This window comes from Haemaphysalis longicornis, unplaced genomic scaffold, assembly GCF_048455015.1.
Source record: "Haemaphysalis longicornis isolate Haplotype H1 unplaced genomic scaffold, Haemaphysalis longicornis Haplotype H1 scaffold_13, whole genome shotgun sequence".
Classification (NCBI taxonomy): Eukaryota; Metazoa; Arthropoda; class Arachnida; order Ixodida; family Ixodidae; genus Haemaphysalis; species Haemaphysalis longicornis.
Window position 1 is genome coordinate 37,716,166 of NW_027526233.1, and position 8,743 is coordinate 37,724,908.

Genomic DNA, 8,743 nt, shown 5'->3' on the forward strand with positions numbered 1-8,743 from the left:
GAATTTTTTCTCCACATTCTTATTGTCCAAATTCTTTATATTGACCAAATAAATCCTCCCCGTTGCTATCTTTACTGCCAATTCTTATTTCTGTCTTATTTTCAACGAGCCCCTCATTTCCTATTCTGATTCGCTATATATATATATATATATATATATATATATATATATATATATATATATATGGGTAGAGACGTGTATATGTGCCGCTGAGATTATTGTACATGGTTGCTTTCATTTATTTGGTTTCTTTTCTGGCAAGAAAGAGAGGTAGAGGGCAAAATTCCCGTCTCTCGTGAAGTGTGTATCGTAGAGCATATTCAGTCACTTGTAATTTTCCGTGAAGCAGACCAGGCCACTGGACGAAACTGTCGAAATAAATTCTTTGTTAGTGTTTTCCAAGTGGTCGCACCCAAGTTTTTGAATATTTAAGCAGTAGCCAAGTATTCCTTCTCGGGCTATATATATATATATATATATATATATATATATATATATATATATATATATATATATATATATATATATATATGTATATATATATATATATATATATATATATATATATATATATATATATATATATATATATATATATATATATATATATATATAGATGTATATATACACAGAAATATAGGTCAGCAGTTTACGACGCCAAAGGAGGCATATGGGTGTAGTTAGGCTCTTTTCTTTTTTACTACGGTTAATGAAGTGAACATTTTTCTTAAATATACAGAAGAAAGAAAGAAAAACACGCGCCCAGAGTGGGGACCGAACCCACGCCTTTCGATTCATGTCGAATGCCTTACCAATTCGGCTATCTGGGCGACTGTGTTCTCCTTCACTTTCTGGGCTATTTATATTTACTAGAAGTGTATCTGACACTTGAGGGTGGTAGCCAGCGCTACTCTGACTACACGGGGAGAGGGGGACCTTCTTTTCAGCCCCCGGGGCGTGACTCCAACGTCTACAGCCTGTCATGAGCGGGTAACTGGCGGGAAGCCCTCTTATGCTACCTAGGCATCAAGGCTGCCAGAACCGAGACCCTCGCTAGGCTTTCGCAGAATAATATAGTAAGGAAATGAGGGGCTCGTTGAGGAAATACAGAAATATAGGTCAGCAGTCTACGACACTAAAGGAGGCATAGGGGTGTAGTTAGGCTCTTTTCTTTTTTACTGCGGTTAATGAAGTGAACATTTTTTTTAAATATACAGAAGAAAGAAAGAAAAACACGCGCCCAGAGTGGGGACCGAACCCACGCCTTTCGATTATATGTCGAATGCCTTACCAATTCGGCTATCTGGGCGACAGTGTTCTCCTTCACTTTCTGGGCTATTTATATTTACTAGAAGTGCATCTGACACTTGAGGGTATTAGCCAGCGCCACTCTGACTACACGGGGAGAAGGGGACCTTCTTTTCAACCACCGGGGCGTGAGTCCAACATCTACAGCCTGTCATGAGCCGGTAACTGGTGGGAAGCCCTCTTATGCTACCTAGGCATCAAGGCTGCCAGAACCGAGACCCTCGCTAGGCTTTCGCAGAATAATTTAGTAAGGAAATGAGGGGCTCGTTGAGGAAATACAGAAATATAGGTCAGCAGTCTACGACGCCAAAGGAGGCATAGGGGTGTAGTTAGGCTCTTTTCTTTTTTACTACGGTTAATGAAGTGAACATTTTTTTAAAATATACAGAAGAATATACAAATATACAGAAGAATTTAAATATACAGCAGTCGTAGACTGCTGACCTATATTTCTGTATTTCCTCAACGAGCCCCTCATTTTCTTACTATATTATTCTGCGAAAGCCTAGCGAGGGTCGCGGTTCTGGCAGCCTTGATGCCTAGGTAGCATAAGAGGGCTTCCCGCCAGTTACCCGCTCATGACATGCTGTAGACGTTGGAGTCACGCCCCGGGGGTTGAAAAGAAGGTCCCCTTCTCCCCGTGTAGTCAGAGAGGCGCTGGCTACCACCCTCAAGTGTCAGATACACTTCTAGTAAATATAAATAGCCCAGAAAGTGAAGGAGAACACAGTCGCCCAGATAGCCGAATTGCTAAGACATTCGACATGTAATCGAAAGGCGTGGGTTCGGTCCCCACTCTGGACGCGTGTTTTTCTTTCTTTCTTCTGTATATTTAAAAAATGTTCACTTCATTAACCGTAGTAAAAAAGAAAAGAGCCTAACTACACCCCTATGCCTCCTTTGGCGTCGTAGACTGCTGACCTATATTTCTGTATTTCCTCAACGAGCCCCTCCCCAGGCAGCACAGGACTGTTCGGCCTAAAACAGGCCGGTGTACTTTGGCCGGTGATTTTCTGTCCGGCCGTTTTCCGGCAGCCATGTTCGGCCCATGTCCAAATGTGGGCCTTTTGGCCTTATACGGCCGTACTCCCATGGCTGTCCAACGGCCAGTGTCCGTCGGCCAGTCGACCGGCTTACGGTCATACGGCCAGATTCCAGCCGTAGGGCTCCGGCCATTCCAAAGCCACCCGTGTACGGCCGAAGTAAGGCCACTGGAGGACAGCCGAGATGCGGTCGTCGGACTCCAGCCGGACTAAAGCTACCGGAAATACGGCCGTGCTACGGGCATTGGAGTTCAGCCACAGTACGTTAACTGTACTGAGGCCGGTCACTGCATGTCGAGCAAGCAGATGACTCATTCGCGCAGTGCAGAAGCAGCACAAACCCAGCATTTTGGGTCCAATGCAGCCACATCAAAGTGAGCTCGCGCGCAACCACCAGCCGTCAAGCTTTCAGAGCAGCCTTGCTTAATTACCAGCCTCAGTTGACAGCAAATTTCATTTATTAAACAGTGCTCACAAGTTGTCGTTCCTTTAATTGCTGTGCATCTTTTACTGCCGAACACAGAAAATATTCAGTTCTTTGTAGAGCTTGAATAGATGTATTGTCCAGGTCGTGATATCCTCTGTGGGGCGGCTTACCTGTAATAAACGGGGAAAAAGGAGGGGGGGGGGAGGGCGCATACTTTAGTGGGTTGAATTTCAGAGAGATAAATTGCGGCGCTTTTAGCCAATTTCTTTTAGGGCAATATTCCGGAACACTTTCATGCTATGACTACATAAACTATTTTTATAACAGTTGCTTGACCAATTTTGATGTATATAAAACCGGCGTGAATGCCTTTACGAAGCATTTTGGTTCTCAACAAAACACTCAGGAGCATTTATTATAACTCCTTCACAAAAAAAGTATGTCCAGTTTTTCCCATTTTTCTTGCAAAGACATTTTCTACTCGATCAACTTTTCTGATGATCTTGCGCAGGGCTGATCCTAAGAAGGAGCGAAGAGGTACTTTCATTTGCAATCTATTGTAATGTTGTTTACATGAGTATACGTCCACACCACTTAATAGTCCAAAAGAACTTAATTTTCTTCTAATGTCATACTACGTTCAAAAAATTCTAGACGCGTTGCGAATGACGCCCTGCTACAGGTGGCTGCAGTTGTATTCCTCTGTGTTCACGCAAGGAAAGGCGTAAAATTAGAGTTACATAATTTGTTTGAAACCAATAACATAGCAATGGTAGCATGCATACAGGAAAACTTGCATACTGCAACGAATAGGGCAATAAATATTTTGTCGGTCAAGGTTGAATGCGCAGGGTTCTCAACCCGTCGGAGGCAAACTTGCGCCTCTGGAAGTTTATTTATTTATTTATTTATTTATTTATTTATTGTTTATTTATTTTTATTCATTTATTTATTCATTGTTTTATTTATTTATTTATTTGATGCCTGCTTGCCTTTGCATGCATTACAGAAGGGAGACACATAACAGTAAGCATTAAATACGAGACAAAATAGCAAAATAATTCTACAAAGCGCGCTGAAAATCGTCAATATAAACAGTTAATGCAATCATACGTGGAAGATAATTACACTGCAGTATTGATGTCAAATAAAATGAATCGCGCAAGGCGTCACCTTTAAAGGAAAGTTAATAATTTGCTTTAAGCTAGCGGTCCCAATTTGCGATATGTAGAATGGCGCTTGGACATACTTCTCTCCTTCTACTCCAGTTTTCGAATGGTAGATATTACGAAAAAAGTTCAACCTGTGGTTTCGTCAGTGATCTTTCACGTCCTGCCATTTCAGTTTACTTTTACTTTCTCTCATGCTAAGTTGAGCGTGCCAATTACCTAATACGAATCGCACTGACATATTCTGTATGTTTTCGAGCGTATCCAGCAGCTCTTTGGTGTAGGGATCCACGAAAACACATGCGTACTCCAAGATTGAGCGCACATGAGTGAAATACGGTTGTTCTTTTCAGTTAGATAGAGGTTCACTGAAATTTCGTCTCAGAAAGCCAAAAACATATGCAGCCGTAACTTTTATGGTGTGAACCTGCCTATTTAACCTCTAACCACTCCCTAAATAAACTCCTAGGTATCTATATTCCTCGGCCATTGTCACAGCAGCATACTTTACGGTATACGTATTCAATTGGAATGGAGGTTTTCTTGTAAAGGTGCCGTTAACACACTGTTCAACCTCCAAAAACTTTTCTGAATCAGCACACCAGGATGTTATTAAATTCGAATAAAGCTGCAGATATTCGGAATCACGTTCATTTTCTATAGTCCGGTAAACTACACAGTACTTTTGAACAAAGCTGTAGGGCCAATAGTAATAACAATGCGAAAACCGATTTATTCAGTTCATAGGATGAAATGTACTACACAGAAGGTGATATGGAACACCATCATTTGCTTTTTTGCAGTCCAAGAATATACAGTCAACCACTTCAAGGTTATCTACTGCAAGAGCCAAATTGTGCGTGAACTCAACAATCCGCGTTGAGCAATAAATCCTGACAATATCCGTGTTTGCTAGGATGCTGGCGATTATGTTTAACCAAATGAGTCATATCCCAGGAGTAGCTAAGCTCACCTTCAAACATCGGAACTAAATTAACAGCTAGGCTTCGTCAGTGACAAGGCTCTGTTGTTATCGCAAATTTAAAATAATTTTTTTCTAAATAGGCAGTCGTAAAATCCCATGAAGTAACATAGTGCAGGGCATGAAGTTGATCCTACCAATGCACGAGCGAGTCTCTTCTACGTTTATCAGTAACAACATAGTGCAACATTGCTTGTCGCAGTTTCATTGTAAGCAGAATAACTTGCGCTTTTGCTCGCACTTGCCTTTCTTTGGTGGGGAGTCCTTGACATGGTAGCGGTTTAGCTCCTGCGTGGTTGCCGCTTGCTCGACGCCCATGAAGGCCAGTTATTTTGGTGAACAATCTCCATCTCGGATCGGACATCTCTGCCGGGTCGATGTCTCCAATGCTCTCCATTTCTTGAGGGGGCGAATAGCCTCGAGCTGATGCGTTGATGAAGCCGGCGGCAGAGGCGTGGTAGCGGCGATGACTGGCGAGGCTTAGCTCACCCGTCGGTGTGGCACAGTCTTCTTGTGGCAATAAATGGCATTTCGATGGCCTAAACGTTTCCCTTGTAATGTCCAGAGAGTCCTTGCACCTTGCCCGTTCACCGAGAACACTCACTACTGTTTGACAAACGATGTTCGTTCATTTAAAACGTAGAAACCCGGAGCGGATGAAAAACGCGTTCCTGTCGTTCGGCTCCCTAACGGCTTTTTCTCCCCCCAGGAAAAAAACCGGTCGGTCTCCTTCCAAACACGTCTGTGCATGAATTCTCGCCGCCCAGGCGCGTGCCGTTGTTCCGCTGTATGCCGTTGGCCGAAAAAATGACAATAACCAGATACCTCACGTAGGCCGGTCTCCTCTTGAACACCGGTTGCCAAATATTCTGTGGCCATTCGCTTGCCGTAATTCGGCCGAGGACAGCTAACCGAATGAAAAACGTATATTCTGGGGCCGTACGTCGGCTGGTATCCTTCATAACACTGGTTGCCCAATAAAACGAATATTCTACTGCCGGACGCGCGGTTCACCGTTGAAACAAGGAATGCACGGCAGCCGCGCTCCAGCCGGTCTCCTTTCGAACACCAACTGCCGCAAGAATACGCATATTCTGTGGCCGGTCGCTTGCCGTGCTTCGGCTGATTACCGCTGCCCGAAGAAAAAACGGATGCCCTAAGGCCGTACTTCGGCCGTTCTCTTTCTCAACATCAGCAGCCGTAAGAGAACTGAATATCTGGCAGCCGGTTAGCTGCCGTTGTGCGTCCGGACACGGGCAGACGGAAAAATACCGAAGCGCTGGTTGCCGAATGTTGGCCGTTCAACGCATGATCAGTGGCTGCCAGAACCTGGATGCTTGCCGGACATGCCAGAAAGCGGCCATAGACGGGCCGGTCTTGGGGCACACTTTCTGTGCCGCCTGGGTCATTTCCGTACTATATTATTCTGCGAAAGCCTAGCGAGGGTCTCGGTTCTGGCAGCCTTGATGCCTAGGTAGCATAAGAGGGCTTCCCGCCAGTTACCCGCTCATGACAGGCTGTAGACGTTGGAGTCACGCCCCGGGGGTTGAAAAGAAGGTCCCTTTCTCCCCTTGTAGTCAGAGTGGCGCTGGCTACCACCCTCAAGTGTCAGATACACTTCTAGTAAATATAAATAGCCCAGAAAGTGAAGGAGAACACAGACGCCCAGATAGCCGAATTGGTAAGGCATTCGACATGTAATCGAAAGGCGTGGGTTCGGTCCCCACTCTGGGCGCGTGTTTTTCTTTCTTTCTTCTGTATATTTAAAAAAAATGTTCACTTCATTAACCGTAGTAAAAAAGAAAAGAGCCTAACTACACCCCTATGCCTCCTTTGGCGTCGTAGACTGCTGACCTATATTTCTGTATTTCCTCAACGAGCCCCTCATTTCCTTACTATATATATATATATATATATATATATCTATATATATATATATATATATATATATATATATATATATATAAATGCATATATATCTATGTATATATATATATATTTATATGTATATATAGGTCAAAACTTGGCTGCACACACTTGGAAAACACTGAACAATGGTGTTATTGTTCCCAACAGTTGCGAAAGGTGAACCTTTCTTTTTCAGAGGTTATTTTAGAATACACAGAAAAACGCTGATACACACTTTGCCTCCGAGGGCTTCCTTTTATCCTCACCCTCGTCAATGAGAGCTCTCGGGGAGAGTAAAAGAGGGGGAGAGTAAGAATAAGATGTCGTAACTGTACTACAGAAGGTGGGAAAATGCAAGAAAAGAGGAAGGGAAAGAGATAAGTTGTAAATGGGAAGAAGGCACGGTTGCGGCATTGATAGACAGAAAACAGACGCATAAAGTTAAACCAATGTGTGTCTACAGAGAAAACGGCGTGCTGCGTCTGGGTGCGGAAAGAGAGAGAGAGAGATACATAAAATTTCGAAAATCGAAGCTCGAAAGCCTGACCGAAAAGTCTGTGGAATGCAGAGAAGCATGCCAACCTCTGCCTACTGGTGATGAATGGTAAAAAAGAACGAAAAAGAGGCATTTGTTTCTGGCGGTTTGAGACCGTCGTTAGAGAGAGACAAGAACCACATGGCCGCAGGTGCCCGAAGTAAACTGATCGGGAAACAAAACATTCGTAGACAGCCTTGAAAAAAGGATCAGTGAGTCCCCAATGCGCGGAGGCTTGTACGGGTCCGTCTGAGTGAAATGGTCTGGAAAGTTTGCGTAGAAAACGATTTACGCCTTGGAAAGAACCACAGGCGGAGAAGGATTTATCACCTCACCGCCGTCGGAGGGGCAGTCGCCACGCAAACAGTCCCGTACCGCCACCCGCCCTCCCGTCTTCCCCCCCCCCACCGACCCCCTCGTCTCACAGATGCCGGCACAACGCGGATCCCCTCAGGGGCGAAGGATGTGCTCCACAAACTAAAAACAAAAAAAATGCAGCTATGGGATGATTATTCGTTTCGCCCTCCCTCAAAACATCTCAGGGTGGTTACGTCAAATTCGAAAGCAACTCAAACTCCCTTTGGTCTCATTTATTCCTTCGGCAAACGTCCGAAATTTATGTATAAAGAAGGATTTCCTTTGTTCCCGCTCGTATGTGCTGGGGAAGCCGGACTGAATTAAGACGGCCTGTATTTTTGCAAACGAGTGTCCCGAGAGTCGGAGATGCCTGGACAGCGGAAGGTCGGGGAGACCCTTCACGTGTGACTTGTGATTATTAAATCTTTCGCGGAAAGATGTTTTTGTTTGGCCGACATATTCCTTCTCACAGACAAGGCAGCGGAGTTTGTAGATTACATTAGGGGTGTCACAGTTGAGGTTGTCTTTGATTTCATATTTAAAGGTTGAACTGGTGGCCTGGGCAACGTTAGTGGTCTCCATGTGGGGACAAAGTTTACAGCGCGGTTTGCCTCATGGCCGGCAGCCTAGCTTTCGCTCAGGTACTTCTGTTTTTGCCCTGACCAAAAGGTTTTTCAAGTTTCTGGCCCGTCTGTAGACAGCACGGAGGGGCCGCTGAAAAATAGCCCGCACGCGCTCACTCTGCCTTATGGTATTAAAATGTCGTCTCAGGATGTTGTTTAGTTGGGAAGTTTTGGACGAGTACGTAAGGACCAAGTTAGTCTCATGGTGGGTTTCTTTTATGGTTTCAGTCAGAATGTCTTCTCTTTGTAAATTGCGTGCTCGGCTAATCGCATCGTCAATAATTTCTTCTGGATATTTTTGACCAATCAGGGTTGTCTTTAGTTCCTCAGCATGTTTTTCGAAATCGTCCCTTCCAGAGCAATCCTGCGGTACCGGTGTGCTTGTGAGTAG

The 8,743-nt window shown here is 44.4% G+C and overlaps 2 non-coding genes across 2 annotated transcripts; both read right to left on the bottom strand.

Moving 5' to 3' along the window:
- Positions 1 to 759: 759 nt before the first annotated feature.
- On the bottom strand, positions 760 to 830 carry Trnah-aug (transfer RNA histidin (anticodon AUG)). The gene has a single exon. It is a non-coding gene; the product is annotated as a tRNA-His (tRNA).
- A 407-nt stretch (positions 831 to 1,237) lies between these two features.
- Positions 1,238 to 1,309, bottom strand: Trnai-uau (transfer RNA isoleucine (anticodon UAU)). Its single transcript has one exon. It is a non-coding gene; the product is annotated as a tRNA-Ile (tRNA).
- Between the last annotated feature and the right edge of the window lie 7,434 nt (positions 1,310 to 8,743).